At 42.3% G+C, this 26810-nt stretch overlaps 4 non-coding genes across 4 annotated transcripts; all 4 read left to right on the forward strand.

Annotated features, from left to right (window-relative positions):
• Positions 1-1563: 1563 nt before the first annotated feature.
• Positions 1564-1644, forward strand: LOC131837538 (small nucleolar RNA SNORD115). The gene has a single exon (XR_009356137.1). It is a non-coding gene; the product is annotated as a small nucleolar RNA SNORD115 (small nucleolar RNA).
• Positions 1645-3235: 1591 nt separating this feature from the next.
• On the forward strand, positions 3236-3316 carry LOC131837623 (small nucleolar RNA SNORD115). Its single transcript, XR_009356219.1, has one exon. It is a non-coding gene; the product is annotated as a small nucleolar RNA SNORD115 (small nucleolar RNA).
• A 1595-nt stretch (positions 3317-4911) lies between these two features.
• LOC131837537 (small nucleolar RNA SNORD115) lies at positions 4912-4992 on the forward strand. Its single transcript, XR_009356135.1, has one exon. It is a non-coding gene; the product is annotated as a small nucleolar RNA SNORD115 (small nucleolar RNA).
• Positions 4993-23153: 18161 nt separating this feature from the next.
• Positions 23154-23220, forward strand: LOC131837308 (small nucleolar RNA SNORD109A). The gene has a single exon (XR_009355970.1). It is a non-coding gene; the product is annotated as a small nucleolar RNA SNORD109A (small nucleolar RNA).
• Positions 23221-26810: the final 3590 nt, after the last annotated feature.

Here is a 26810-nt window from a genome sequence, read left to right on the forward strand (position 1 = left end):
GGAGCCTCGGGGCCCTGGAGGGGCGCTGCCGTTGGCAGCTTGAGGCCAAGGATCCCCCGGGGATCCCTGCTCCTGCCCTGGAAAGCCCGTGCACGTCAGGGGCCCCTCGAGGTGTGGAGGCAGCCCACCCGGCCTAGAGACTGAATCCCCTCCCCTCCCCTGGACAGCTCCCTGGGAGCCATGCCTTAGGAACCCTTGTCTCCTTGTGTCTTGCAGCGGGCCTTGGGCGCCAGGTGGTAGGCGCGGCGTTGGCCACGACAGGTGAGTGGGAGACTCTGGGCCTGGCGGGAGATGGCAGGCGCCATGGGCGTCGTCCGCGAAGCCAGAGTCCCGGCACGGGGCTCTGGCTCCACCACTGAGCTACGGGTGGAGGCCCCCGTTGTCCACACAGCGTTGGCTGGCGCGTGATCAGGCTCCCTTGAGCCATCCCAGGTGCAGGGAACGCGAACGTTGGGCCGCGGGAACTGGCCGGGACTGGATCCCGGGGGGATGCCGCCATAGATCCGCGTGGCCCTGAGGCCTCCTTGGACCTCCCTTTGTGTCCTGTGCGCCCGTGAGGAGACGGGTTCGGGAGACCCTTGGCGTCAGGGACTTCTGTCCCCCTCAGCGAGTGGCGGTTGCTCGAGCCAACCCCAGCGCATGTTTCTTGGGGCTGGAGCGGGCAGAGCTCCTGTCCTAGGCACCAGACTCCCAAGGACTTTGGGAGCCTGGGAGGCTGCTGAAGTACAGCCCTCGCTGTTTGCTTGGGCTGCCGAAGGAGCATGGTTTGGCTGGACGTGGGCAAGAATGGGCGAGCCCCAGGCCACAGCGGGCATTGGCGAGAGCCTGTCGGGTCAGGCCCCCAGAGGAGGGGCCGCCACATGGGGAAACTCTGGACCCTTTTGCAGGGCGGGCATTGGTCCCCTGCCTCCCGCTGGCGGGAGACCGTTACCCGCGACTCCCTCTCCAGACGTGGACCGTCGGGGCATGGGGGCCAACGTTGGCTGCTAGTGCCAGCGCCCGGATGCACGGACGGCAGCCGGGCCAATCTGGGGTTGGCGTCTGCCTGGCCATAAGTTCTGGGGCCGCCCCCGTTGGCTCGGGGCCCGGGAGGCATCGGGGGGGGGGGCACTCGATAACCTAGTGTTCCCGCCCACGTTGTGGGGCCTTTCTTAGCAAGGGGTGGTTCCCACAGGGGCCCTGATCTCCACAGTTTCTGGAGGCCCAGGGATGTACAGCGGCTCCCCAAGGCCCTTTTCCTTGCTTGCGGCGTCTCCGAGCCTTGGGTCGTTCGTTCCTCCACCCGCCTGGCCAGCAGCGGCCAGGGCTTCGGGCGTGACCGATCGTGGCCGCATGGGGCACGAGCCACAGAGCAGGCCGTTCTGACAGCTGGCCTCTCCCTCTGTCCTTAGAACCCCGTCCCCCAGGGAGGATCTCGCCTGGACGACCAAGTCTGGCTTCTCCCAGCCCCGCCCAATGGGCCCGTGTCTCGGATCGCCGGGGCATGGCGCCGTCCCGACCGCTCCCTCGGTAAGGAGGGGTTCCGGGTGGGCAGGGACCTCACGCGTCGCCCCCGGCTTGCTTGGGCCAATGATGAGAACTCATATGGTCTCGAAGAGCGATGATGACCTAAAAATCATGCTCAATAGGATTACGCTGAGGCCCAGTTCAGGGGACCGTGCGGGGATCAGCAGCCCCCAGACCCTCGGGGCATTTGAGGGCGCGCTGCTGCAGCTGGGCGCTAGAGGAGAACGAACGCTCGAGCGTCTGCGCGCGTTGGGCCCGGAGCCCAGGCGCCTCTGCGCGTGCCCACGGGGGTGTTCTGGCACTCAAGCTGGCCCACCGCCCCAATCCCCTTCCCAGGACAGCTCCCCGGGAGCCAGGGCTTCGCCATCCTCGTCTCCTCGTGTCCTTCGGCGGGCCTGGCCGCCTAGGTCCTCGGGGTGTCGACATGCAGCAGAGGTGAGTGGAAGCCTTGGGCTCGGAGGGAGGCCCGAGACGCCTTGGGAAGCGGGTAGCCCAGCAGTGACTCTGCAGCAGGCCGTGGGCTTGGGGTGGCGGTCCTCGTGGTCCAGACGTCGTGGGCCACCCCGGGAGCGGGTGCCCTTGAGCCATCCCAGGGGCAGGGAACGCGAGCGTGGGGCCGGGTGGCTGGCTAGACCCGGAAAGCGCAGAGTGGCCGCCATAGGATCAGGGGACCCTGAGGCCCCCTGATCCTTCTGGGCATGTCTCGTGGGCCTACGAACGTAGTGGACGTAAGACTTGTGGTCTCAGAAGCTTCTGTGATCTTCTGCCACGGGGTGTTGCTCGAGGCCCGGGACTTGGCTTGTTTCCTCGGGCTGACGAGGCCTGAGCTCCCGCCCCACAGCGCAGACGCCCAAGGCGTTGGAGTCCCCACCAGGCTGCTTGCGAAGAGCGCAAGAGGATTCCTTGTGCTCGCGAGACAGCCGGGTTCCACGGGGCTACGGGGCGGAATCTGCGAGGGCCAGGCCCTTGCAGCCATTGGGTCAGAGCCTCTCTCCGGAGGCTCTCAAGCACCGGGGACCGGGTCCTGACGAAGCGGCGCTGCACGGCGAGAGTCGGGTACCTCGCCCTGGGCAGCCGGTGGGTGGTGTGCCTGGCCGTAGTGGTGGACAGCGACCTGGCATTCCGAGCTCGGCCCTGGGGCAGCCGTGGGCCCGAGCCACCTTGGGCTTCCAGGGTAGGGGCTCCGATCCTTGGCTCCCAGGTGGGACCATGGGTGGGTGGGCGGCGTCCTGGCCTAAAGTCCCTGACCGCCCCCCTCGGCTCCCGTGCAAGGGAGACAGCGGGGACACGTCAAAACCCTGTGCTCCGTGCCATGTTCACGGACCGTTCTGCCGACGGTGGTGCTGACACAGGGGCCTAGAATTCCCTTGTTTGGGGATGCCCTGGTAAGGGCAGCTAGGGCCCTAGGCCCTGCTCCGTCGTCTCGCACATCAGCCATGCGTGGGTCGGCCGTATGCCCGGCCCCCACCGGCCAGGACTTTGGGAAAGGTAGCCCTGGGCCGTCCGGCCGGTGCCCCGGACCAGGGCTTTTGGACAGCTGGTCTCTCCGTCTCTCCTCAGAACCGCATCCACAAGCGGGGAGAACGCCCGCACCAGCTCGTCTTGCCTGGCCCGGCCCTGCCCACAGGTCCAATGTCTCAGGACCCCGGCTCATGGCGCAGTCCGCCACGCAGCCCCGGTAAGCAGGTTCTGGGGGCGACGCGACCGCACGCATCGCCAGCAACCTGCTGGGTCAATGATGACAACTCAAATGGTCTCGAAGAGCGGTGATGACCTAAAAATCATGCTCAATAGGATTACGCTGAGGCCCAATGCAGGCGTCTGGGCCGGGATCAGCATCCCCCGGAGCCTCGGGGCCCTGGAGGGGCGCTGCCGTTGGGAGCTTGAGGCCAAGGATCCCCCGGGGATCCCTGCTCCTGCCCTGGAAAGCCCGTGCACGTCAGGGGCCCCTCGAGGTGTGGAGGCAGCCCACCCGGCCTAGAGACTGAATCCCCTCCCCTCCCCTGGACAGCTCCCTGGGAGCCATGCCTTAGGAACCCTTGTCTCCTTGTGTCTTGCAGCGGGCCTTGGGCGCCAGGTGGTAGGCGCGGCGTTGGCCACGACAGGTGAGTGGGAGACTCTGGGCCTGGCGGGAGATGGCAGGCGCCATGGGCGTCGTCCGCGACGCCAGAGTCCCGGCACGGGGCTCTGGCTCCACCACTGAGCTACGGGTGGAGGCCCCCGTTGTCCACACAGCGTTGGCTGGCGCGTGATCAGGCTCCCTTGAGCCATCCCAGGTGCAGGGAACGCGAACGTTGGGCCGCGGGAACTGGCCGGGACTGGATCCCGGGGGGATGCCGCCATAGATCCGCGTGGCCCTGAGGCCTCCTTGGACCTCCCTTTGTGTCCTGTGCGCCCGTGAGGAGACGGGTTCGGGAGACCCTTGGCGTCAGGGACTCTGTCCCCCTCAGCGAGTGGCGGTTGCTCGAGCCAACCCCAGCGCATGTTTCTTGGGGCTGGAGCGGGCAGAGCTCCTGCCCTAGGCACCAGACTCCCAAGGACTTTGGGAGCCTGGGAGGCTGCTGAAGTACAGCCCTCGATGTTTGCTTGGGCTGCCGATGGAGCATGGTTTGGCTGGACGTGGGCAAGAATGGGCGAGCCCCAGGCCACAGCGGGCATTGGGCGAGAGCCTGTCGGGCCAGGCCCCCAGAGAATGGGCCGCCACGCGGGGAGACTCTGGACCCTGTTGCAGATCGGGCATTGGTCCCCTGCCTCCCGCTGGCGGGAGACCGTGACCCGCGACTCCCTCTCCAGACGTGGACCGTCGGGGCATGGGGGCCAACGTTGGCTGCGAGTGCCAGCGCCCGGATGCACGGACGGCAGCCGGGCCAATCTGGGGTTGGCGTCTGCCTGGCCATAAGTTCTGGGGCCGCCCCCGTTGGCTCGGGGCCCGGGAGGCATGGGGGGGGGGCACTCGATAACCTAGTGTTCCCGCCCACGTTGTGGGGCCTTTCTTAGCAAGGGGTGGTTCCCCCAGGGGCCCTGATCTCCACAGTTTCTGGAGGCCCAGGGATGTACAGCTGCTCCCCAGGGCCCTTTTCCTTGCTTGCGGCGGCTCCGAGCCTTGGGTCGTTCGTTCCTCCACCCGCCTGGCCAGCAGCGGCCAGGGCTTCGGGCGTGACCGATCGTGGCCGCATGGGGCACGAGCCACGGAGCAGGCCGTTCTGACAGCTGGCCTCTCCCTCTGTCCTTAGAACCCCGTCCCCCAGGGAGGATCTCGCCTGGACGACCAAGTCTGGCTTCTCCCAGCCCCGCCCAAAGGGCCCGTGTCTCGGATCGCCGGGGCATGGCGCCGTCCCGACCGCTCCCTCGGTAAGGAGGGGTTCCGGGTGGGCAGGGACCTCACGCGTCGCCCCCGGCTTGCTTGGGTCAATGATGAGAACTCATATGGTCTCGAAGAGCGATGATGACGTAAAAATCATGCTCAATAGGATTACGCTGAGGCCCAGTGCAGGGGACCGTGCGGGGATCAGCAGCCCCCGACCCTCGGGTCATTTGAATATGCAGTGAATAATCTCAGTCTTTTAGTATCGGTTGAATCCTGATTTGTGACCCAGTATGTGGTCTATTCTGGAGAAGGTTCCGTGTGCACTTGAGAAGAATGATTATTCTGTTGTTTTAGGGTGGAATGTTCTGTATATATCTATGAGGTCCATCTGGTCCAATGTGTCATTCAATGCTCTTGTTTATTTCTTGATTTTCTGCTTCGATGATCTGTCTAATTCTGAGAGAGGCGTGTTAAGATCTCCTACGATTACTGTATTCATATCAATATGACTCTTTATCTTGATTAACAGTTTTCTTAAGTAATTGGCTGCTTCCATATTGGGAGCATAGATATTTACAATTGTTAGATCATCTTGGTGGGTAGTCCCTTTAAGGATTATGTAGTGTCCTTCTGTATCTCTGACTACAGTCTTTAGTTTGAAGTCCAATTTATCTGATATGAGAATCGCTACCCCAGCCTTCTTTGGAGGCCCATTGGCATGAAATATGTTTCTCCATCCCTTCACTTTCAGTCTGCATGTATCCTTAGGTTCAAAATGGGTCTCTTGTAGACAACATATGGATGGGGCCTGTCGTTTTATCCAATCTGCAACCCTGTGCCATTTTATGGGTGCATTTAAGCCATTCACATTGAGAGTGATTATTGATAGATGTTTTTTTATTGACATCGAGTTACCTTTGAAGTCTTCTTTCTGTAGACTGTCTCTATATTTCTGTTCAATGCTCTTCTTGGGATTTTTCCTCTTTTATAGAATCCCCTTTAATATTTCCTGCAGTGTTGGCTTGGTGGTTGCATAGTCTTTTAAGCCTTGCCGGGTCTTGAAAACGCTTTATCTCTCCATCCATTTTGAATGTCAGTCTTGCTGGATAAAGCATTCTTGGCTGCATGTTCTTCTCATTTACTGCCCTGAATATATCTTGCCAGCCTCTTCTGGCTTACCAGGTCTCTGTGGACAGGTCTGACGTTATTCTGATGGGCTTCCCTATGTAAGTAAGGACCCTCTTTGCCCTGGCGGCTTTCAAGAGATTATACCTACAATTATAATTCCTCAATTTGACTATCAGGTGTCGTGATGTTTTTTTGGAATGTATAATCTTGGGTGGAGACCGTTTAGCCTCTAGTACATGAACGCTGGTTCCATTCGCAAGATTGGGAAAATTTTCATGAAGGACTTGTTCCACTATATCTTCTAGACTTTTTTCTTTCTCCTCCCCTTCAGGGATTCCAATAATTCTGACGTTGGAACTCTTCATGGCATCATTTATTTCCCTGATTCTGTTTTCCTGGTTTCCAAACTGTTTGTTCCAGGCTTCCTCCTGATCCTTTCTCTCTATCTGTTTGTCTTCCAGATCACTAATTCTATATTCTGTTTCAGTTACCCTAGCTTTGAGAGAGTTTAGATTAGATTGGAACTCATTGAGAGCATTGTGAACCTCCTCCCTGGTAGCTTTAAGCTCCGCCCTAACATTGTGACCATCCTTTGTGGTCACTTTCATTTCAGCCCTAATCAATTCTGTTTGGTCATCCATGGCTTTCTCCAACCTAGCTATTGCCTGGATAATTGTTAGCCTGAATTCTCTTTCTGACATATTGTCTATGTTGATAGCCGTTAGCTCTGTTGCAGAAGGTCCATCCTCTGTATTTTTATTCTGTTGGGCATTCCTCCTCCTAGTCATTTTGGTGGGAGATGACTTAACAGATGTAGCTGGATATATCAACTGTTGTGCAGTCAAGGTGCTCCCTGGAACACTTCTGAGCAATCAGGATTCCCCACCCAAACGAGAGACAAAAGAAAAGAAAAAGAAAAAGAAAAGAAGAAAAAGAGAGAGAGAGAGAGAGACGGGAAAGAAAGGGAAGATTAAGAAGAAGGTTCAGTCCAGATGGGCCCCAAGAGAAGATTTACAAAGTGGACAAACAAAAAGAGATAAAAAGAATGATACAAGTATATGACAAGAGAAAATATATATATATATGCAAAAATATATATATGCAAATAAAGAAAGGTACCAAGAGCTCGTCAAAAAGAACCACAAGTGTAACATTTATATGCTACCAGGACAAACACAAAAAACATAGAAACACTGGTGGAAGAAGATGGGAGAGTACTTATAAATTCTCAGTGTGTGCGAGGAAGGTTGTTTTGATTCTTCCTGGATGTATCTTGATATCTTTGTTAAAGGACTCAACTTTCCTAAGATAAAGGGGATTAAAAATACTACCCTATAGGGGTAGTATTGATTGGAGAAAGGGGATTACTTTGAAGTTTAACTGTATATGAATATTAGAGGATAAAAATAAAAAGGAATAAACTACACTAAACTAAACTAAAATTTTAAAAAAGGAATTCAAAAATATAAATGCAAAAGAAAAACAGGTGTATGTATCAAAAAGTTCAGGTTACAAAGGTATTATGGAATTTGATGTACTGTACAGCTTGCTGTGATGGTAAATAGGTTTAAAAAATTACCTATGTGTAAAAAAAAAAAAAAAATGAACTGAATTAGTGGGAATGAGTGAACAATACAAGTTTCCTATGAAGTAGTGGTTGTTCTCTTATAGTCCTTTGTTTTTCCTCTTTTTTTTTCTTTCTTATTTTGTTTTCTGGGGGAGGGGCCTGCCACGTGGGTTGTCAGTCAATGATGTTTCCTGAGTTAAGTCCTCCCGCCCCCCTCAAGGTGGTGGGCTCTGAGGAAACTGGGTTCTTTTCAGGCTTTTGTTCCCTGGCGGTTTTTATGCTTGTTCACTTTTTTTTTCTCTCACCTTGACCGCCTTTGATGGTTTTTGTAGTTTTAGAGGAAAACAAACCGCACCCTGATCTCCCTCTCAAAGAGAAGCCTCAGTCTGGGTGCAGAGCCTAAATAAGTTCCCCCTTGGCTGCTGGCAGAGCAGGTTACAAGTCGCAGACCCTGGGGGCGCAGGATCTTTTGCTTGTACCCAAAGCCAAGGCAGTGGCAGCTGTCTGGGAGCTCCTGACCGCCAGAGAGGTTCCAAGCAGCAATGGCACACTGAGATTTTGCCGCTGGCCTGGGCTGGGAGTGCCTGGCTTGCGCGCACCTCTTTCAGAGGTGGCTATGAAAGAGGCACTGAGAACGGGGCGCTGGTCTGTAAGCACCAGGCTGGGCTTTTGCGCACCTCTGTCAGGAAAGAGTTTGGGGCTCAGGGCTTAGGCTTTGAAACAATGGCGCTGGACAAAGAGCGCTGGCAGGGCCTTTGTAACTCAGGGGAGCATGAGGGACGTGCGTGCATATCTCAAGCTTTGTGATAGGACTCGCGCGTTCTGCCAACCAGCGTGGCTCCCATCCCCTCACAGGAACTAGAACCCACACATTCACAGGTGCACTGGTGGCTTAGGGACCAAGAGCTGGTTTCTCCGCCGCACTCTTTCTGCCTCAGCACCGGGGAGGCTGTCCTGGGACCGGGGACTTAAGCCCCTGTCCCTAGCCACCCCGATTCCCACAATTTCCCCCCCCCCCCCGTGATCCTTTGCTCTTTTGGAGTGCTTTCAGCCAGTCTCCAAGTTAATGCTAGTCCCCAGACGCAGGGCACTCTCACTCGTATTGGGGTATTACTTTCCCACCGGTCACCTCTGGTGGCTCCCTCCCCCTTTTGTTTATCTTCTGATATCAGTCTGCCTTTCCCACTCCGCTTTACCTGCCCACTGGCATCTTCTGCCCCTGTAGAGATCCAGCCATGTATAATTCTGATCTCAGGCTGATTTCAAGGGTGATCGGAGTTCTTTGGTAGGTAATCAGCTCACTTTGGGGTACCGGCTGAAAAGGCGCCTCCTCCTTCTCCCCCGCCATCTTGTCCAAAACCTGAAAAGAAATTTAAAAAATAAATAAAATTTAAATTTAAATAAAGAAGTTGGTTTAGCCAAGTTTGAAGAGGTTGCCGCCCATGTTTTCTTCTAGGATATTGATGATTTCCTTCCTTACATTTAGGTCTTCATCTTTGTGTGTGGAATAAGAAAATGGCCCATTTTCATTCTTCTACATGTTGCTGTCCAATTTCTCCAACACCATTTGTTGAAAAAACTGTCTTTTTTTTTCCCCACTGCATATTATTTCCTGCTTTGTCAAAGGTCACTTGACCATATAGTTGTGGGTCCATCTGTGTTTTCTCTTCTGTACTGTTTATCTACATGTCTGTTTTTGTGCCAGTACCATACTGTCTTGATGACTACAACTTTGTAATATAGCTTGAAATCCAGAATCATGATGCCTCTAATTTTGTTTTTCTTTTTTTATTATTTTTTAAATTTCTTTTAAGTGTAACAGAATTCAATGTTTATGCACCACAGTCAGTGCTACATGCAATTTGTGCCCTCCATAATACCCACCACCAGGCTCACCCAACCTCCCACCCCTCGCCCCTCTAAAACCCTCAGATTGTTTTTCAAAGTCCATAGTCTCTCATGGTTCATCTCCCCCTTCAATTTCCCCCAACTCCCTTCTCCTTTCCATCTCCCAATGTCCTCTGTGTTATTCCTTATGCTCCACAAATAAGCGAAACCATAAGATAATTGATTATCTCTGCTTGACTTATTTCATTCAGCATAATCTCTTCCAGTCCTGTCCATGTTGATACAAAAGTTGGGTATTCATCCTTTCTGATGGAGGCATGATACTTCATAGTATATACGGACCATATCTTCTTTATCCATTCATCCATTGAAGGGCATCTTGTTTCTTTCCACAGTTTGGCGACTGTGGCCATTGCTGCTTTGAATAATGGGGGACAGATGGCTCTTCTTTTCACTACATCTGTATCTTTGGGGTAAATACCCAGTAGTGCAATTGCAGGGTCATACTCTATGTTTTTCTTTTTCAGGGCTGTTCTGGCTATTTGGGATCTTTTGTGGTTCAACACAAATGTTAGGATTGTTCTAGATCTGTGGAAAAAATCTAGTGGTATTTTGATAGGGATTGCTTTAAATGTGTGGATTGCTTTGGGTAGTATAGAGATTTAGCAATGTTTGTTCTTCCAATCCATGTGCATGGAATGCATTTCCATTTCTTTGTGTTCTCTCCAATTCCTTTCATAAGTGTTGTATAGTTTTCAGAGTACAGATCTTTTACCTCTTTAGTTATGTTTATTCCTAGGTATCATTGTTTTGGATGTAATTTAAAATTGGATCAATTCCTTTATTTTTATCGCTGCTGCTTTATAATAGTTGTAGACAAATGCAACATATTTCTGTATGTTTATTTTATATCCTGCCACTTTGCTAAATTCATGTATTAGTTTTAGCCATTTTTGGTAGAGTCTTTTGGATTTTCTACATCAAGTATCATATCATGTACAAATAGTGAAAGATTGACTTAATTTTGCCAATTTGGATGCCTTTTATTTCTTACTTGTTTGTTTGTTTTAATTTATATTGTGTTATGTTAGTCACCATAAAATACATCATTCGTTTTTGAATCAGTGTTTCTTTTTGTTGTCTGATTGCTGAGGCTAAAACTTGGCTCTCTCTGCTTGACAGGACTATGTTAAATGATAATGGTGGGAATGGACATCCTGGTCTTGTTCCTGATTATGGGAGGATACATATATCCCAATTGATGATGGTATTAGCTGTAGTTTTTTCATGTATGAACTCTATGATGTTAAGCTATTTTCTATCTATCCCTACTTTCTTGGAGGCTTTTACAAGAACGGGTGTTGTATTTTCTCAAATGTTTTTTCTGCATCTATTGAGAGAATCATATATCTTTGTCCTTTCTTCTATTAAGGTAGTGCATATGTTGATTGATTTGCAATATTGAAACAATACTGCAGCTCATGAATAAATCCCACTTGATCGTGGTGAATAATTGTTTTAATATAATGTTGAATTCGATTTCCTAGTATTTTGTTGAGATCTTTTACATTCATGTTCATCAGAGATATTGGCCTGTAATTCTCTTTTTTTTTTTTCCTTAATTCTATTTTTATAGTGGGGTCTATGTCTGGTTTTGGGATCAAGGTAATGCTATCTTTATGGAATGAATTTGGAAGTTTTCCTTCCATTTCTATTTTTTGGAAAAGTTTCAGAAGAATAGGTATAAACTTTTTTTTTAAATGTCTGGTAGAATTCCCCCTGGGAAACTATCTGGCCTTGGATTTTTGTTTGTTCAGAGATTTTTGATTACTGATTTAGTTTCTTTGCTGGTTATTAGTCTGTTCAAATTTTCTATTCCTGTTTCAGTTTTTGTAATTTATATTTTCCTAGGAATTTGTCCATTTCTTCCAGATTGCCCAGTTTTTTGGTATAATTTTTATAATATTCTTTTATATTTCTCTGGTATTAGTTGTGATCTTTCATCTTTCACTCGTGATTTTATTTATTTGGGTCCTCTTTTCTTTTTGATAAGTCTGGCTAGGTGTTTATCAATTTTATTAACTCTTTCAAAGAACCAACTCTTTTTTATTTTATTTTATTATGTTATGTTAGTCACCATACAGTACATCATTAGTTCTTTTTTTAGCTCACTTTTTTTTTGCATTTTAGTTCATTAATTTTTTTTTTATTTCTTTTCACCATAACAGTATTCATTGTTTTTGCACCACATCTAGTGCTCCATGCAATTCATGCCCTCTCTAATACCCAACACCTGGTTCCCCCAACCTCCCACCCCTCGCCCCTTCAAAACCCTCAGATTGTTTTCAGAGTCCATAGTCTCTCATGGTTCATCTCCCCCTTCAATTTCCCCCAACTCCCTTCTCCTCTCCATCTCCCCTTGTCCTCCATGATATTTGTTATGCTCCACAAATAAGTGAAACCATATGATAATTGACTTTCTCTGCTTGACTTATTTCACTCAGCATAACTCTTCCAGTCCCGTCCATGCTGCTACAAAAGTTGGGTATTCATCCTTTCTGATGGAGGCATAATACTCCATAGTGTATATGGACCACATCTTCCTTATCCATTCATCCGTTGAAGGCCATCTTGGTTCCTTCCACAGTTTGGCAACCGTGGCCATTGCTGCTATAAACATTGGGGTACAGATGGCCCTTCTTTTCACTATATCTGTATATTTGGGGTAAATACCCAGTAGTGCAATGACAGGATTCATAGGGAAGCTCTATTTTTAATTTCATGAGGAATATCCACACTGTTTTCCAAAGTGGCTGCACCAACTTGCATTCCCACCAACACTGGAAGAGGGTTCCCCTTTCTCCACATCCTCTCCAACACATGTTGTTTCCTGTCTTGCTAATTTTGGCCATTCTAAGTGGTGTAAGGTGGTATCTCAATGTGGTTTTCATTTGAATCTCCCTGATGGCTAGTGATAATGAACATTTTTTCATGTGTCTGATAGCCATTTGTATGTCTTAATTGGAGAAGTGTCTGTCCATATCTTCTGCCCATTTTTTGATATTATTGTCTGTTTTGTGTGTGTTGAGTTTGAGGAGTTCATTATAGATCCTGGATATCAACCTTCTGTCTGTACTGTCATTTGCAAATATCTTCTCCCATTTCATGGGTTGCCTCTTTGTTTTCTTGACTGTTTCCTTTGCTGTGCAGAAGCTTTTGATCTTGATGAAGTCCCAAAAGTTCATCTTCGCTTTTGTTTCCTTTGCCTTTGGAGACATATCTTGAAAGAAGTTGCTGTGGCCGATGTTGAAGAGATTACTGCCTATGTTCTCCTCTAAGATTCTGATGGATTCATGTGTCACACTGAGGTCTTTTATCCATTTTGATTTTATCTTTTTGTACGGTGTAAGAGAATGGTAGAGTTTCATTCTTCTACATAGAGCTGTCCAGTTTTCCCAGCACCATTTATTGAAGACTGTCTTTTTTCCACTGTATATTTTTTCCTATTTTGTCGAAGATTATTTGACCATAGAGTTGAGGGTCCATATCTGGGCTCTCTACTCTGTTCTACTGGTCTATGTGTCTGTTTTTATGCCAGTACCATGCTGTCTTGGTGAAGATCAATAAACCATTGGCCACACTAATCCAAAAGAAAAGAGAGAAAGCCCAAATTAATAAAATGATGAATGAAAAGGGAGAGACCACAACTAACACCAAGGAAGTAGAAACATTCATCAGAAGTTATTATCAACATTTATATGCCAATAAGCTAAGCAACCTAGATGAAATGGATGCATTCCTGGAAAAATATAAACTCCCAAAATTGAACCAGGAAGAAATTGACAACCTGAATAGACTGAAATATAGTAACGAGATTGAAGCAGTGATCAAAAACCTCCCAAAAAACAAGAGCACAGGACCTGATGGATTCCCTGGGGAATTCTACCAAACTTTAGCTTACTTTTTGAAATCTTTTTTTTTTTTTTTTTGCTTTTTAAATTTCTTTTCAGTGTACCAGAATGCACTGTTTATGCACCACACCCAGTGCTCCATGCAATGCGTGCCCTCCATAATACCCACCACCAGGCTCACACAACCTCCCACCCCCCGCCCCTTCAAAATCCTCAGAGTGTTCCATGATTCATTGTCTACATATAACACCCAGTGCTCCATGCAATACATGCTCTCCTTAATACCCACCACTGGGTTAACCCATCCCCCCACACCCCTCTACTCTAGTTTGACAAAGAATGAGCTTTTAGTTCATTGATCTGTTCTACTGGTTTTTGTTTGTTTGTTTTTCTCTATAATGTTTATTTCTTTTTAAAAATTAACATATAATGTATTATTTGCTTCAGGGGTACAGGTCTGTGAATCATCAGTCTTACACAATTCATAATACTCACCATAGCATATACCCTCCCCAATGTTCATAACCCAACTTCTTCCCCCGCAGCAATCCTCAATTCTTTTCCTAAAATTAAGAATCTGTTATGATTTGTCTCCCTCCTGATCTGCTCTAATCTATTATTTCCCTTCTTCTGCTGGATTTAGGTTTTAGTTGCTGTTCCTTTTCTAGTTCCTTTAGGTGTAAGTTTAGGTTGTGTATTTCAGACTTCTTTCTTCTTCAGATAGGCCTGTATTGCAGTATACTTCCCTCTTAATACTGCCTTTGCTGTATTCCAAAGGTTTTAGACTGTTGTGTTTCTATCTCCATTTGCTTCCATATATTTATTTCTTCTCTAATTTCCTGGTTAATCCATTCATTCCTTAGTAGGATGTTCTTTAATCTCCATGTATTTGAGGTCTTTTCTAATTTTTTCTTGTGGTTTATTTCAAGTTTCATAGCATTGTGGTCTGAAAATATGCACGATATGATCTTGATATTTTGTACTTGTTGAGAGTTAACTCGTGACTCAGTATGTGAATATATTCTGGAGAATTTTCCATGTACACTCAAAAAGAATGTATATTTTGCTACTTTATGATGAAATATTCTTGAATATATCTGTTAGTCCACCTGGTCCAGTGTTTCATTAAAAGTCACTGTTTCCTTGTTGATTTTCTGCTTAGATGATCTATTCATAGCTGCAAGTGAGGTGTTAAAGTCCCCAACTATTGTTGGATTATTATCAATGAGTTTCTTTGTGTTTTTCATTAATTAATTCATATATTTGGCTGCTCCCAAGTTGGCAGTATACATATTTACAATTGTTAAATATTCTTGACGGGTAGAGCCCTCAATTATGATATAACGCCCTTCTTCATCTCCTGTTACAGCCTTTGGTTTAAAATCTAGTCTGATACAAGTATGTTTACTCCAGGTTTCTTTTAATGTCCATTAGCATCATTGTTCTCCATTCTTTCACTTTCAATCTTCAGGCATCTTTAGGTCTAAAATAAGCCCCTTGCAGGCAGCATATAAATGGATCATTTTTTATCCATTCTGATACCCTAGGTCTCTTAATTGGAGGATTTAGTCCATTTACATTCAGAGTGAGTGTTGATAGATATGAATTAAGTTCCATTGTATTACCTGTAAAGTAGGTGTTTCTGGTGATGTTCTCTGTTCTTTTCTAGTCTGTCACTTTAGTCGTGTTTTTTTTTTTTTCTCCACTCACTTAAAATAACTTTCAGGGCTGGTTAATGGTCACAAACTCCTTTAGTTTTTCTTTGTCTGGGAATCTCTTTCTTTCTATTCTTAATGACAGCCTTTCCAGATAAAGAATTTTTGACTGCATATTTTTCCATTCAACATGTTGAACATATTCTGCTACTGTTTTGACCGGATCATTTCTGTGGGCAGATCTGCTGCAAACCTGATCTGTCTTTTCTTGTAAGCTAAGGAATTTTAATCCCTTGCTACTTTCAGGAATCTTTTCTTGTCTGTGTTTTGTTAATTTGACTATGATACATGGTTGTCAGCTTTTGTTGAATTTAATGGGAGCCCTTTTCTTGGGTTTTGATGTCTATGTCCTTCCCCATATTAGAGACATTTTCAGGCATTATTACTTCATATAAAACTTTTGCCCCCTTTTCTCTCTTCTTTTAGGATTCCCATAATATGACTTTTAAGTTTTATGGAATCAGTGAGTTTCCTAAGTCTATTCTTGTGTTGGATAATTTTTTTTCTCTTTTCTTCAGCTTTATTGTTTTTCATTAATTTGTCTTTACAGCACTATCTGTTTGTCTGCTTTTCCCAGCATGCTGAATGGGTCTTCATCAAGAGTATTTCTAATTTTACTTATTTCATTTTTCATCTTTGGTTCTGTTTTAACTCTTTTATTTCTGTTATAATGGTCTCCTGTTATCTTCTATTCTTTTCTCAAGTCCAGTAAATATCCTTATGACTATTGTTTTAAATTCTCCATCAGGCATATTACTCATAGATCTTTTGCTTAGATCTCTGGCCATGACCTTATCTTGTACTTACATGTGGGATAACTTCTTCCACCTCCACATTTTGTCTAAATCTATGCCTTCTTCTCTATGTTAGAAAAGCCAGTTATGACTACTGCTCCTGAAAGTAATGGCCTTATGAAGAAGAGTCATGTAGTGCCCAGAGCCCGGCACTTCAGGGATGTTTCTGGTGTGTGTTGTATGTGCTCTGCTATTGCATTTTGGCTGTCAGGCCAGTCACCTGCAGAAGCTTTCCTTGTCTGCTATGGCCAGTGATTGGTCCTTGACCCAAATGCAGCAAGTTAACCAGGTGTGCCCTGGTCTACTTATGAAATGAGACCTGTCACCACCTCCACAAGATTGTAGCCCTACAGAACTTTTTGATGATGTGGTGTGGACAGGGGTTGGCACAGGTCTTTTGCAGGATGGGCCCACTACACTGGGTGTGGTGCATGTGGGACGAGAAGGGCAGTACCACCAGAGTACAGGCTGGTGGAATATAATGCACTCAAGTTACATAGCCAGTGTCAGTGCCACACTGATTCCCACAGATGCTCTGTGTTTATGCTGAGGGGCTGATGAGGGAAATGTCTCTGGCCAGTTCCTTTGTTTCCAGAGAGGTATCTCTATGCATAACTCTGCTCAGACATGTGCTCCAAGAAAAGCAAATAATCTCCATACACTGTGCCCCAGATTTTCTTCATATTTCTGTTTCCATACTGTCTGTCCTTGCATTTTTGCCTGCCTTCTCTTCAGGAGCAGCATAGTGTCCTTGGGCCCTAGCCCTGCCAAGTCCACTGACTTTTTAAACTGTAATATTAAAGCTCCACTTGTTTTAAGAACTCACAAAATTCAGTCCTTATTTTTCAACTCAATGGCTTTGGGTAAATGTTCTCTTGGTGCTTTCCCCTGTGTATTCCAATCTCTCTTGCTATTCTCTTTGACAATGACTTCCACTCTGCAGCATCTGCAATCCATTTCTCCCCTAAACCATGTCTCCATATTTCCTACTTTCTTCAATGGTTCTCTTCTCTCCCTTTAGTTGTCCGTGTCACCCTTCAGGTCTATATCTGGGGTATTTAAGAGATTGATATCTAGTTGCATTCATGGGACAAGATGAGACTAGGGTTCTCCTACACTACCACCATCTTCCTTTACCCAACAGTTTTGAATTTTTTGTCAGGCAGTTCATAAACCTACATTTCTTTGGGGTTAATTTACTGAAGTTTAATTAGTTTCCCTTGGTGGTTTGATGTTTCACTGATTCTTGATTCATGATTTATGTAGACTAGCACTGATGTCTGCAGATTCAAAGGAAAAAAATACCCCTTCCTTCCTTTGTATACAGTTTTTAGTAAGTAAAGAGTCTTCTTCTAACTCCACAGGCTTACAGGACTATTTCTGGGATCCTGGTTGAACAGGGCTTGAATTTGGTCATGTGGCCACTGCCATATCTACAGTGGGGTTCATGACTAGCAGGCCTATTAATGAGGGGTCAAGCAAGCAAGGTTCCTGTGGGATCAACAGGTCAGTGGGACTGCCTCTAGGATCATAGTCAAAAAGGGGCTGGGGCCAAGTCACAGAGTTTTTTCTGGGTCCACAATCAATTTATTGTTTAATATAATTTATTTATATTGTGTAATATAATTTATTAATTATATTACCTATAATCAGGGCCTTGGACAGTATGTTTACTGTTGGTTCCCTGTGTGGGTAGAACTGCCCCAAGACATTATAAAATAGGGCTGGAACTAAGTCTCAGGGCCACTTCAGTGTCCATAGATAAGACTGATATCAGTGGAACTATTACTAGGAATCCTGAAATGCATCACAGGGCTCCTGGGCAGGCAAGGGATGCAGGGGTGATTCTAGGCTATCGTACAGCAGAACAGGAGCCAGGTCTTAGGGCTATGTCAAGATCTACAATTGAGACTAAAGTCAGTGGCCTGGTTACCAGGGGAAGAGATAGGTTGGTTTCCTTTCATGTCCATGAGTGGTCAAGAGTTACTCCAGAGTGTGGCAGAGCAGGTCTAGAGGGCCAAGCCATAGGGCCACTTCAGTATTCACAAAGATTGGAATATTACTACCAGGGACACCAATGGGCATAACTCTTCTAGGATCCCTTGGTGTATGAGGCTGCTTTCAAGACCACAACCAAGCTGGGTTGGAGCTGAGTCCATGGCAGGATTTTTCAGTCTGCAGCGAGGACCATGTTTAAAGAGCCTATCATTAGGGCATGGACCTGCCTTCTAAAAACAGCTTTCTTTAGTCTTGGGCCTCACTGGAGTTTCACAGTCTCCTACATGGAGCCCAAAGCTCCCACAAAGGCACTTTTATCCATAAATGGCTGCCAGATCACTATTTTTCTTGGAGCACATGAGGGATTTCCTACTTTGTCATTTTGCTCCCTCTATTTTTTTTAATAAATTTACTTAGTTTTAATTTCTAGAATTACTATTTTGTTCATGCTTATAAGCCTTTCCATTTTGCTTATGAAATATGTCATCATCTTCTATGCATTCTTCAGAATAGACTTAAATTTTTTCTGTGTTTCTCCTAACATATGGTCCTCTGCCAGTCAGTTTTAATGTTGATGGGTTACATTTTTTCCTTCATCTTGCTTCATGTACAAAAGGGAATTTTGTACATTGTACATTTTGAGTAGAATAAGGGTGGAAATTTATTTGCACTGTCCATTTTGTTTTGTTTTGTTTTAGAAAGTATGTAGTAGCTTGGGAGAAAGAATTATCACTCAAATTTCACCATAAGTCCAGTTTACCTCAAACTGAGAAATAGCTTTTTTAAAATTTTTTAACATCTTAATTTAATTTTATTTTTTTCAGTGTTCCAGGATTCATTGTTTATACACCACACCCACTGCCATGCAATAATATGTGCCCTCTTTAATAGCCACCACCAGGCTTATCCACCTCCAAGCCCCTCCCTTCCAAAACCCTTAGTTTGTTTCTCAGAGTCCATAGTCTCTCATGCTTTATCTCTCTGATTTCTCCCAATTCACTTTTCTTTGGCTTATCCTAATATCCTCCATGTTATTCCCTATGCTCCACAAGTAAGTGAAACCATATGATAATTGACTCTCTCTGCTTGACTTATTTCACTTAGCATAATCTCTTCCGTCCCATCCATGTTGATAAAAAAAAGTTGTGTATTCATCCTTTCTGATGGGGGCATAATACTCATAGTATATATGGACCATATCTTCTTTATCCATTCTTCTGTTGAAGGGCATCTTGGTTCTTTCCTCAGTTTGGCGACTGTGGCCACTGCTGCTATGAACATTGGGGTACAGATGGCCCTTCTTTTCACCATATCTGTACTTTGGGGGTGAATAGACAGTAGTGCAGTTGCAGGGTCATAGGGTAGCTCTATTTTTAATTTCTTAGGGAATCTCCACACTGCTTTCCAAAGTGAATGAACCAATTTGCATTCCTACCAACAGTCTAAAACGTTCCCCTTTCTCCACATCCTCTCCAACACATGCTGTTTACTGTCTTGTTAATTTTGGCTATTCTAACCGGTGTAAGGTGGTATCTCAATGTGGTTTTGATTTGAATCTCCTGGATGGCTAATGGTGATGAACATTTTTTCATGTGTCCGCTAGCCATTTGTATGTCTTCTTTGGAGACATGTCTGTTCATGTCTTCTGCCCATTTTTTGATTATCTGTTTTGTGTATGCTGAGTTTGTGGAGTTCTTTATAGATCTTTATAGATCTCCTCCCATTCTGTGCATTGCCTCTTAGTTTTGTTGACTCTTTCCTTTGTTATATAGAAGGTTACTTTATCTTGATGAAGTCTCAAAAGTTCATTTTCTATGTCCCCAACATGGAAGCAGCCAAATACATAAGTCAATTGATAAAAAGTAGTGTCATATTGATATGAATACATTAATTGTAGGGGATCTGAGAAATAGCTTTTATAGTATACCATCTGCCTATCCTTATAAGTCCCTCTATATTTTTCTTTGTGTGCGTGCTATATTCATAAATCTTAAATATTATCTTGACTCCAGATATTTTGCTATCTTGAGGAATTTTATTTGAATATTAGCACCTTATTAGTGTATTTTAAGTAGCTAACCAATAATAATTGTTGCTAATTTATTCTTTTGATGGATGTAGTGGTTAATATTTTACATGTATTAATCAGATGTATTTATTATATCCATCTCTCATTTTCAATTATTTGCTATTAATATCTGTTGCTCTTGCAAATAATAGTGCATTAAACTGAATTCAGATGTTGGGAAGTCAGCCAGATCAGGAAAATGACAAAAGTATTCTTTTTGTAGGGTATTTTTTGTGACTTCAAAGGAAATCTATTTTGGACAATAGTAATGAGGAATAGGGTTTGTGGTTTTTTAAAAAAGATTTTTTAAATTTATTTGACAGAGAGAGTCATGACAAGAGAAAAAACACAGCAGAAGGAGTGGGAGAGGGAGAAGCAGGCCCCCCTCAGAGCAGGGAGTCTGATCTGGGGCTTGATCCCAGGACCCTGGGATCATGACCTGAGCCGAAGTCAGATGTTTAATGACTGAGCCACCCAGGTGTCCCAGAATGGGTGGTGTTTCTGTTGTTGTTTTTTTAATCTAGCTATTTGGCAACATTTATTGATTAATGAAGGCAAGTCATAGAATAGATTTGGTTTGTATATGTGTATATTGAAATGAAGTTGCTCCTAATAAAATAAAATAGAGAATTATATAGGGTAATGATCCCATACTTTAAATATGGACATATATCTTCTCTCCTGAACTACAGATTAATCAAGTAAAAGTAATATCTCATGGTCAGATAGATCTTAGAATAATTTAATAATTTTAAGTGACATAATCCAACTTCACATTTAACTCTTGATTTTTTCCCTATGTTATTGAATAAATATATCAGAATTAAAAACTCCCTCACTGCAATATCACTTTTTGTATTACTCTAAGAGAAAGATTCTGGGAAGCTTCTGGAATTACCATTATAACCAGATTTACTAAAGTCAAGTTAAAGGTCTACCTGTGCTGTTTTTCACTGTAAGCTAAATGCAAGTAGTAAATTGCTGAGAGCATTAGTGTGGTGTGTGGAATGTTTATTGGTTGTGCTCATTCTGTTTGGTTCAAGAATAAGAATAAGCATCTGGGGTTGCTGATGTCCAGCTGAGTGGTCTTTCATAATACAAATAAGACTAATGTAAGGTGGTATTTCATTTCAAACTAATGATGTACTATACCTTGGCTAATTGAATTTAAATTCAAAAGTATACAGGGCGCCTGGGTGGCTCAGTGGGTTGAGCCGCTGCCTTCGGCTCAGGTCATGATCTCAGGGTCCTGGGATCGAGTCCCGCATCAGGCTCTCCACTCAGCAGGGAGCCTGCTTCCTCCTCTCTCTCTCTCTGCCTGCCTCTCTGCCTACTTGTAATCTCTGTCTGTCAAATAAATAAATAAAATCTTTAAAAAAAAAAATAAATAAAAAAAATAAATTCAAAAGTATACAATAAAAATAAGATAAAATAAACTTTGGCAATGTTGCACAATATGGCATTTACTAGAAACCATTGAACTGTATACTTTAAAATGGTGAATTACATGTGCATAATGTAAAAAAAAAAAAAGAAAGAAAAGAAAAGAAAAAATAAAAAGAAAGAAAGGCAGGGCACCTGGGTGGCTCAGTTGGTTAAGCAACTGCCTTTGGCTCAGGTCATGATCCTAGAGTCCTGGGATTGAGTCCCACATCAGTCTCTCTGCTCAGCAGGGAGTTTGCTTCTCCCATAGACCTCTCTCCTCTCATGTTCTCTCTCTCTCAATCTCTCTCTCTCTTAAATAAATAAATGAATAAAATATTTTTTAAAAAAAGACAAAAAGACTCACTTTTAGTACTTTTCAATTGAGGTCATCAATAATCCTCATAATACCTCTCATAATATCCCTTCATAATACTCCTCAGTCTCACAATACCCTTACTATGTTCTTTTCATTTTTTACATCACAGGGCATTTTTAACATCACGAGGTATGTTCATTCTTTACTGGGTGTAATACAGCTTTAGAATTTCAAATTTTAAAGATAACTGCTATATACTTATTTGAATAGCTCAGCAGAGAGAATTATTGGCCATTTGCAAAGTAAAGCACTCAGAGAAGAAAAAAATGAATAAATGACATAACATAAATGACAAAGGATCAAGCAAACGTGATGTTTGTGGCAAAAGATGTCTGTATGATTAATTAAAATAGAACTAATGTTATGAATTATTTTTGATTAATCTAATGCATTATCTTACCAGATCCATTTTTTTTTGTAATGTTTTGCAGGTCAAAAGCTTGGACAGGTTACTGGTTTTGGGGTTTTTTTCAAGTTAATAAGTTACTTTCAGGGAAGAAAGGTGAGTGGCTATCCTGGCGTTTTTGAAATTATGACATTTTATTACTAGTGATGTCAGTGTTTCAGAGTCATGAGCTCATTTTTTCAGAGTATTAAGAAAGAATATTTTATGATAGATATTTTTCCCAGTGAGTGTCCCTACATAGAACAAAGAATCCTCCTTATTTCTTCCTTTTTAAAAATATCTTTTTAGGGGTACCTGGGTGGTTCAGTTGGTTAAGCGGCTGCCTTTGGCTCAGGTCATGATCCCAGGGTCCTGGAATTGAGCCCTGCATCAGGCTTAATTCTCAACAGGAAGCCTGCTTTCCTTCTCCCATTCCCTCTGCTTGTGTTGCTGCTCTCACTGTCTTTCTCACTCTCTGTCAAATAAATGAATAAAATATTTTTAAAAATTTAAATATCTTTTTAAAATAATGAATAACAATCTGAGGGGTTTGAAGTGGTGGGGGGGTGGGAGGTTGGGGTACCAGGTGGTGGGTATTATAGAGGGCACAGATTGCATGGAGCACTGGGTGTGATGAAAAAATAATGAATACTGTTATGCTGAAAATAAATAAAAAATAAATTTTTAAAAAATGAAGAAGAAAAAAATAATGAATAACTTTGGGGAATTATTTCCATATTTCTTTTTTTCACAATTTTATATTGAATGAAAATAATCTTGTTAGCAAAATTCAACTGTGCTAAATACTGATTTTTTAAATCTTTATCTGAAATATTCACAACATATATGCTTCCACTCATGCTATAACCACAATTTTTATTATTGTTGGTATCTCCTTGGCTCTTTATAATTTTTGTTGATTAAAGGATTTTTTAAAATATTCCCAATAAATCTTACCTAATTTTATTAGAATAATCAAAAGTAGCATTTTTAATACTATATATACGGGTCCCATTAGTCAGGTACTAAATAAAATAGTTGCTACATATTTGCTGTTCTTTATTCAAACCTGCACAACATAAGTCTGGCTATGGAAATGCTTATTTGTTGGGAGGGCACTTGTCTGGATCAATGATGAGCACAATTGTCTGAGGATGCTGAGGGACTCATTCCAGATGTCAATCTGAGGTCCAGATGAGTTGCCATCTACTAGGACAAATAAGACTCTCAGGGCCTGGCTGTCTTTAATGACCCCTCAGTAACAACATAATAGCACTGTTAGTGTCCTTTCTCTTTTTTCCAGAAAAGGGCATTTATGTCTTATTTTATAAGTCACTATGCACCTTTATATATGATCAGTGATCCAAGATTGCTTCATTTGCTTACTTTGGACAAAAGTTGTAGAAAGATAATTATATAAAGAAAATATGTTCTTGAGTAAAATCTGAGAAAATAATGATTGAATTAAGGAAAGAAGAAACTAATGGGTACTGAAATTCTCATTTGGGCTAAAAGAAGAAAAGATTTTATGTCTATATCAAATAATGACAATGGAACTAATTTAAGCTTTTTGTTAACTTTACTGTTGAAAATTTTCTGATACTCTTTGTTTTTTTTCTCTCTGTCATGTTTTGCTGAGATAGAAGGACTAGAATCATGGGTTTGACTTCAGAGAATAGAGGTGAGTAACTAAACAACCTTTGAAGCTCATATGCGTATGTTATAGTCTGTGTCACCAGGTCTTGAGATCTCTATGTTCATCTTTTCAGAAATTTATTCAAGAATATTTTTATAATGTGCCTTTTTCCTCATTGAGACCTTCATCAAGGTTACCTACATTATTGTATCCTTATAATTAGTTCTTTCATTTTAATTATTTTATGCTTTGATAGAAAGATGCTATTAAGAAAATTTTTTAGCAATTTCATTTTGGATCAATATTATCATAGTGAAATCCAAATATGTCAAGATGTTATGATTTCTTCATCTGCTTAATTATTTAAATTTAAGAATAGAAACTCTATGATTCATAAGGTTTTTGTGGCCACATTGTTTTATATTTCTGCTTCTACTTTAATATTTTGGTATTGACATGAATTGTTTCTCATTTTTGCAACATGGAAAGTTGTATGTAAAATTTTGTTAGATCTCTTTAAGACCATCAGGTTTTTATATGATTAAAATTTCTATAATTCTTTTGAAACACAAAAAAGCTCAATTTTCAATACTGCTCTAGGCCTTTAAAAAGGATATTATGTTAGAGCTATTAAATGGAGAGACACAAAAATGTCATATCATTATTATTGCTTACTAAAACTTGAAATACACATCCCTAAGAAAAATGGTTTATATATTTCCTGGCAAGCTTTGTTGAAAATTTTGTTACCTGGGACCTATTGGTCGCTGACTTAAGCATAGACAAAATTTTTCTTGACAAAGTTCTATTACAAATCTTATGAGGTAGAGATTATTTTTGTCATCATTTATTATAATTTTAAAATTTATAGTGATTATCTAGAACCACAGAAGGTAATTCTAAAGAACTGAGTAACTACGTATTGCATAGAGCACTGGGTGTGGTGCATAAACAATGAATCTTGGAACACTGAAAAAATTAAATTAAACTTAAAAATAAATAAATGAAAGAAATGATCCCAGATCAAAGAGGAAATTAGCTCTGCCAGATATTAAAATGAACTCTAGAACCTCAATCATTAACAACCTTTGAACAGGCATATAGATAGCAGGAACAATAGGGTCTGTTTTTATTTAAAAACCCTATTCTTACAAGACTCTACTTGTATATTTGTTACCATTAGTAGATTCACAGATTTATGGAGTTGGTGATATTGTCTCAATCCAAACAGCATAACAGCACATTGATGCATAATATCTATGCAGTAAATTCTCCATATTATGATGCTATATTATAGGACACAGACATAGAGGGAAAATATAACTAACACAAAAGAATCTTCTTTTATGATTAGTTCTTTGCCCCAAAGGCAACTATTCTGAAAGTGTATTTCACATTTTTCCTCATTTTTTCTTTATAAAAATGTAATTATATAGTTTTGCTTTCTTTGTGACTGCATCATTTACTCAAGATTCTTACTAGTCAGAAGAACATTTTATTTGAAACATCATATTAATTACTGCAAGTTCTTTAGTAATGTCTTCTTTGTGTCTTTTATCTGTTAATATTTTGTGTTATCTCTCACTCTTGATTAATCTTGATAGGAGGGTTTCAATCATATTATTTCAATTTTTTTTTTGGTGTTGCTTTTTCCTTTTGTAAGTCTGCTCTCTATTTTGCTGTTTTCTGCTCTTAACCTCGTTAATTTTTCCTTATATCTTTCTGGATTTGTACTTGTCTATCTTCATCTAGCTTCTTGCAAAATATAATTTATTGATTTTTTTAGCCTTCCTCAACTCTAATATATTGCTTTTCACTCTAAATTTCTCTGTAAGCACTTTTTAGCTGCATGAGCACAAGTTTAGTATTTATATCTTCTCTATTACTAATATAAATATATTTTCTTAGTTCTATATTGATTTTTTTAAATTATGGAGTATTTAGAAGAAGTAGGGTTTTTCCTCCTTGATCCTTAATGATTTATAAACTAATTCTACATGATGAAAAAACATACTTTGAATTGATTTTATTACTTTTGAATTGTTTTGTATCTCTGCAATGGTACAGGGTATGCCATAATTCAATAAGTATTCCATTTTTACTTATAATTACATTAATATAAGATTATCATTGAAGATTTAGTGTTCTATATATGCCAGTTAGTTAGTTCTATTTTGAAATTGCCTTACCTATATCTCTTGTATATTTACTAGTCTATGATCTGAAAATAAGTTACTCAGGAAAAGTCATGGGGGAGATAGGCATGGAAATAAGACAACTTGGTGGTTTCTGGAATGCTTGTAATTTTATATTTTGATCTGTGTCTTGATGAGTTGTTTTGTTTGGATGGTGCAAATTTATTTAGCTGTACACTTTTCATGCATGGACTTTTCTACATATATAACATTTTAGTATAAAGTTTAAAATATCCCATCAAATTAAACCAAATATTAGCTAATACATTTCCTAGAAATATTGTCTAATATTGGTAATGTGTTACTTGGGACATAGAGATTGATATCTTCAGGATAAGTCGAGCATTCTCTTCTAAATGCAGACATTATTAGTGAATAATAGCATTACACTGACAATCATACCAAGATAGACTTTTATTAACAATCACTTAAATACTATTATTAATTACAAAACAAAATTTGTATACTAAGATTCAGATTTTCTGAAAAACCCATTGTCTGGATAAATCATAGTTTTATAAAATTTTATTATAGTAATTTATACTCTGATAACACATGAAAGGATGACAGTAAGAGAACAAAATTTATTGCATTGGTAAAAATTGTTCCCATAAAGAATTAGAATAATCTTCCATAGTGGGAATTTTTAAGGTTCAAGCATTATGTGTGTTTTTCTCAGGTAAGTTTGAGATTCATATTTGGTATATGGGTTTTTTCTTCATTTATTTATCTTTAGTACAGGTAATGCATACTTAAGAGTGAGAAAATAAGAAAATAAATATAAAGGTATAAGCTATGATACCTGAATGAGGTAGTAAATTAATCACACAGGATACAGAGACTTTTAATCTAGCATAATGTTTACTTAGCTTTATAAAAGTGTGTAGAATGGAATATACAGAATGTACATTGTCATCTCACTGAAATATCTAATAGTTACCGAGACACAGG

Source organism: Mustela lutreola, chromosome 7, assembly GCF_030435805.1.
Source record: "Mustela lutreola isolate mMusLut2 chromosome 7, mMusLut2.pri, whole genome shotgun sequence".
Classification (NCBI taxonomy): Eukaryota; Metazoa; Chordata; class Mammalia; order Carnivora; family Mustelidae; genus Mustela; species Mustela lutreola.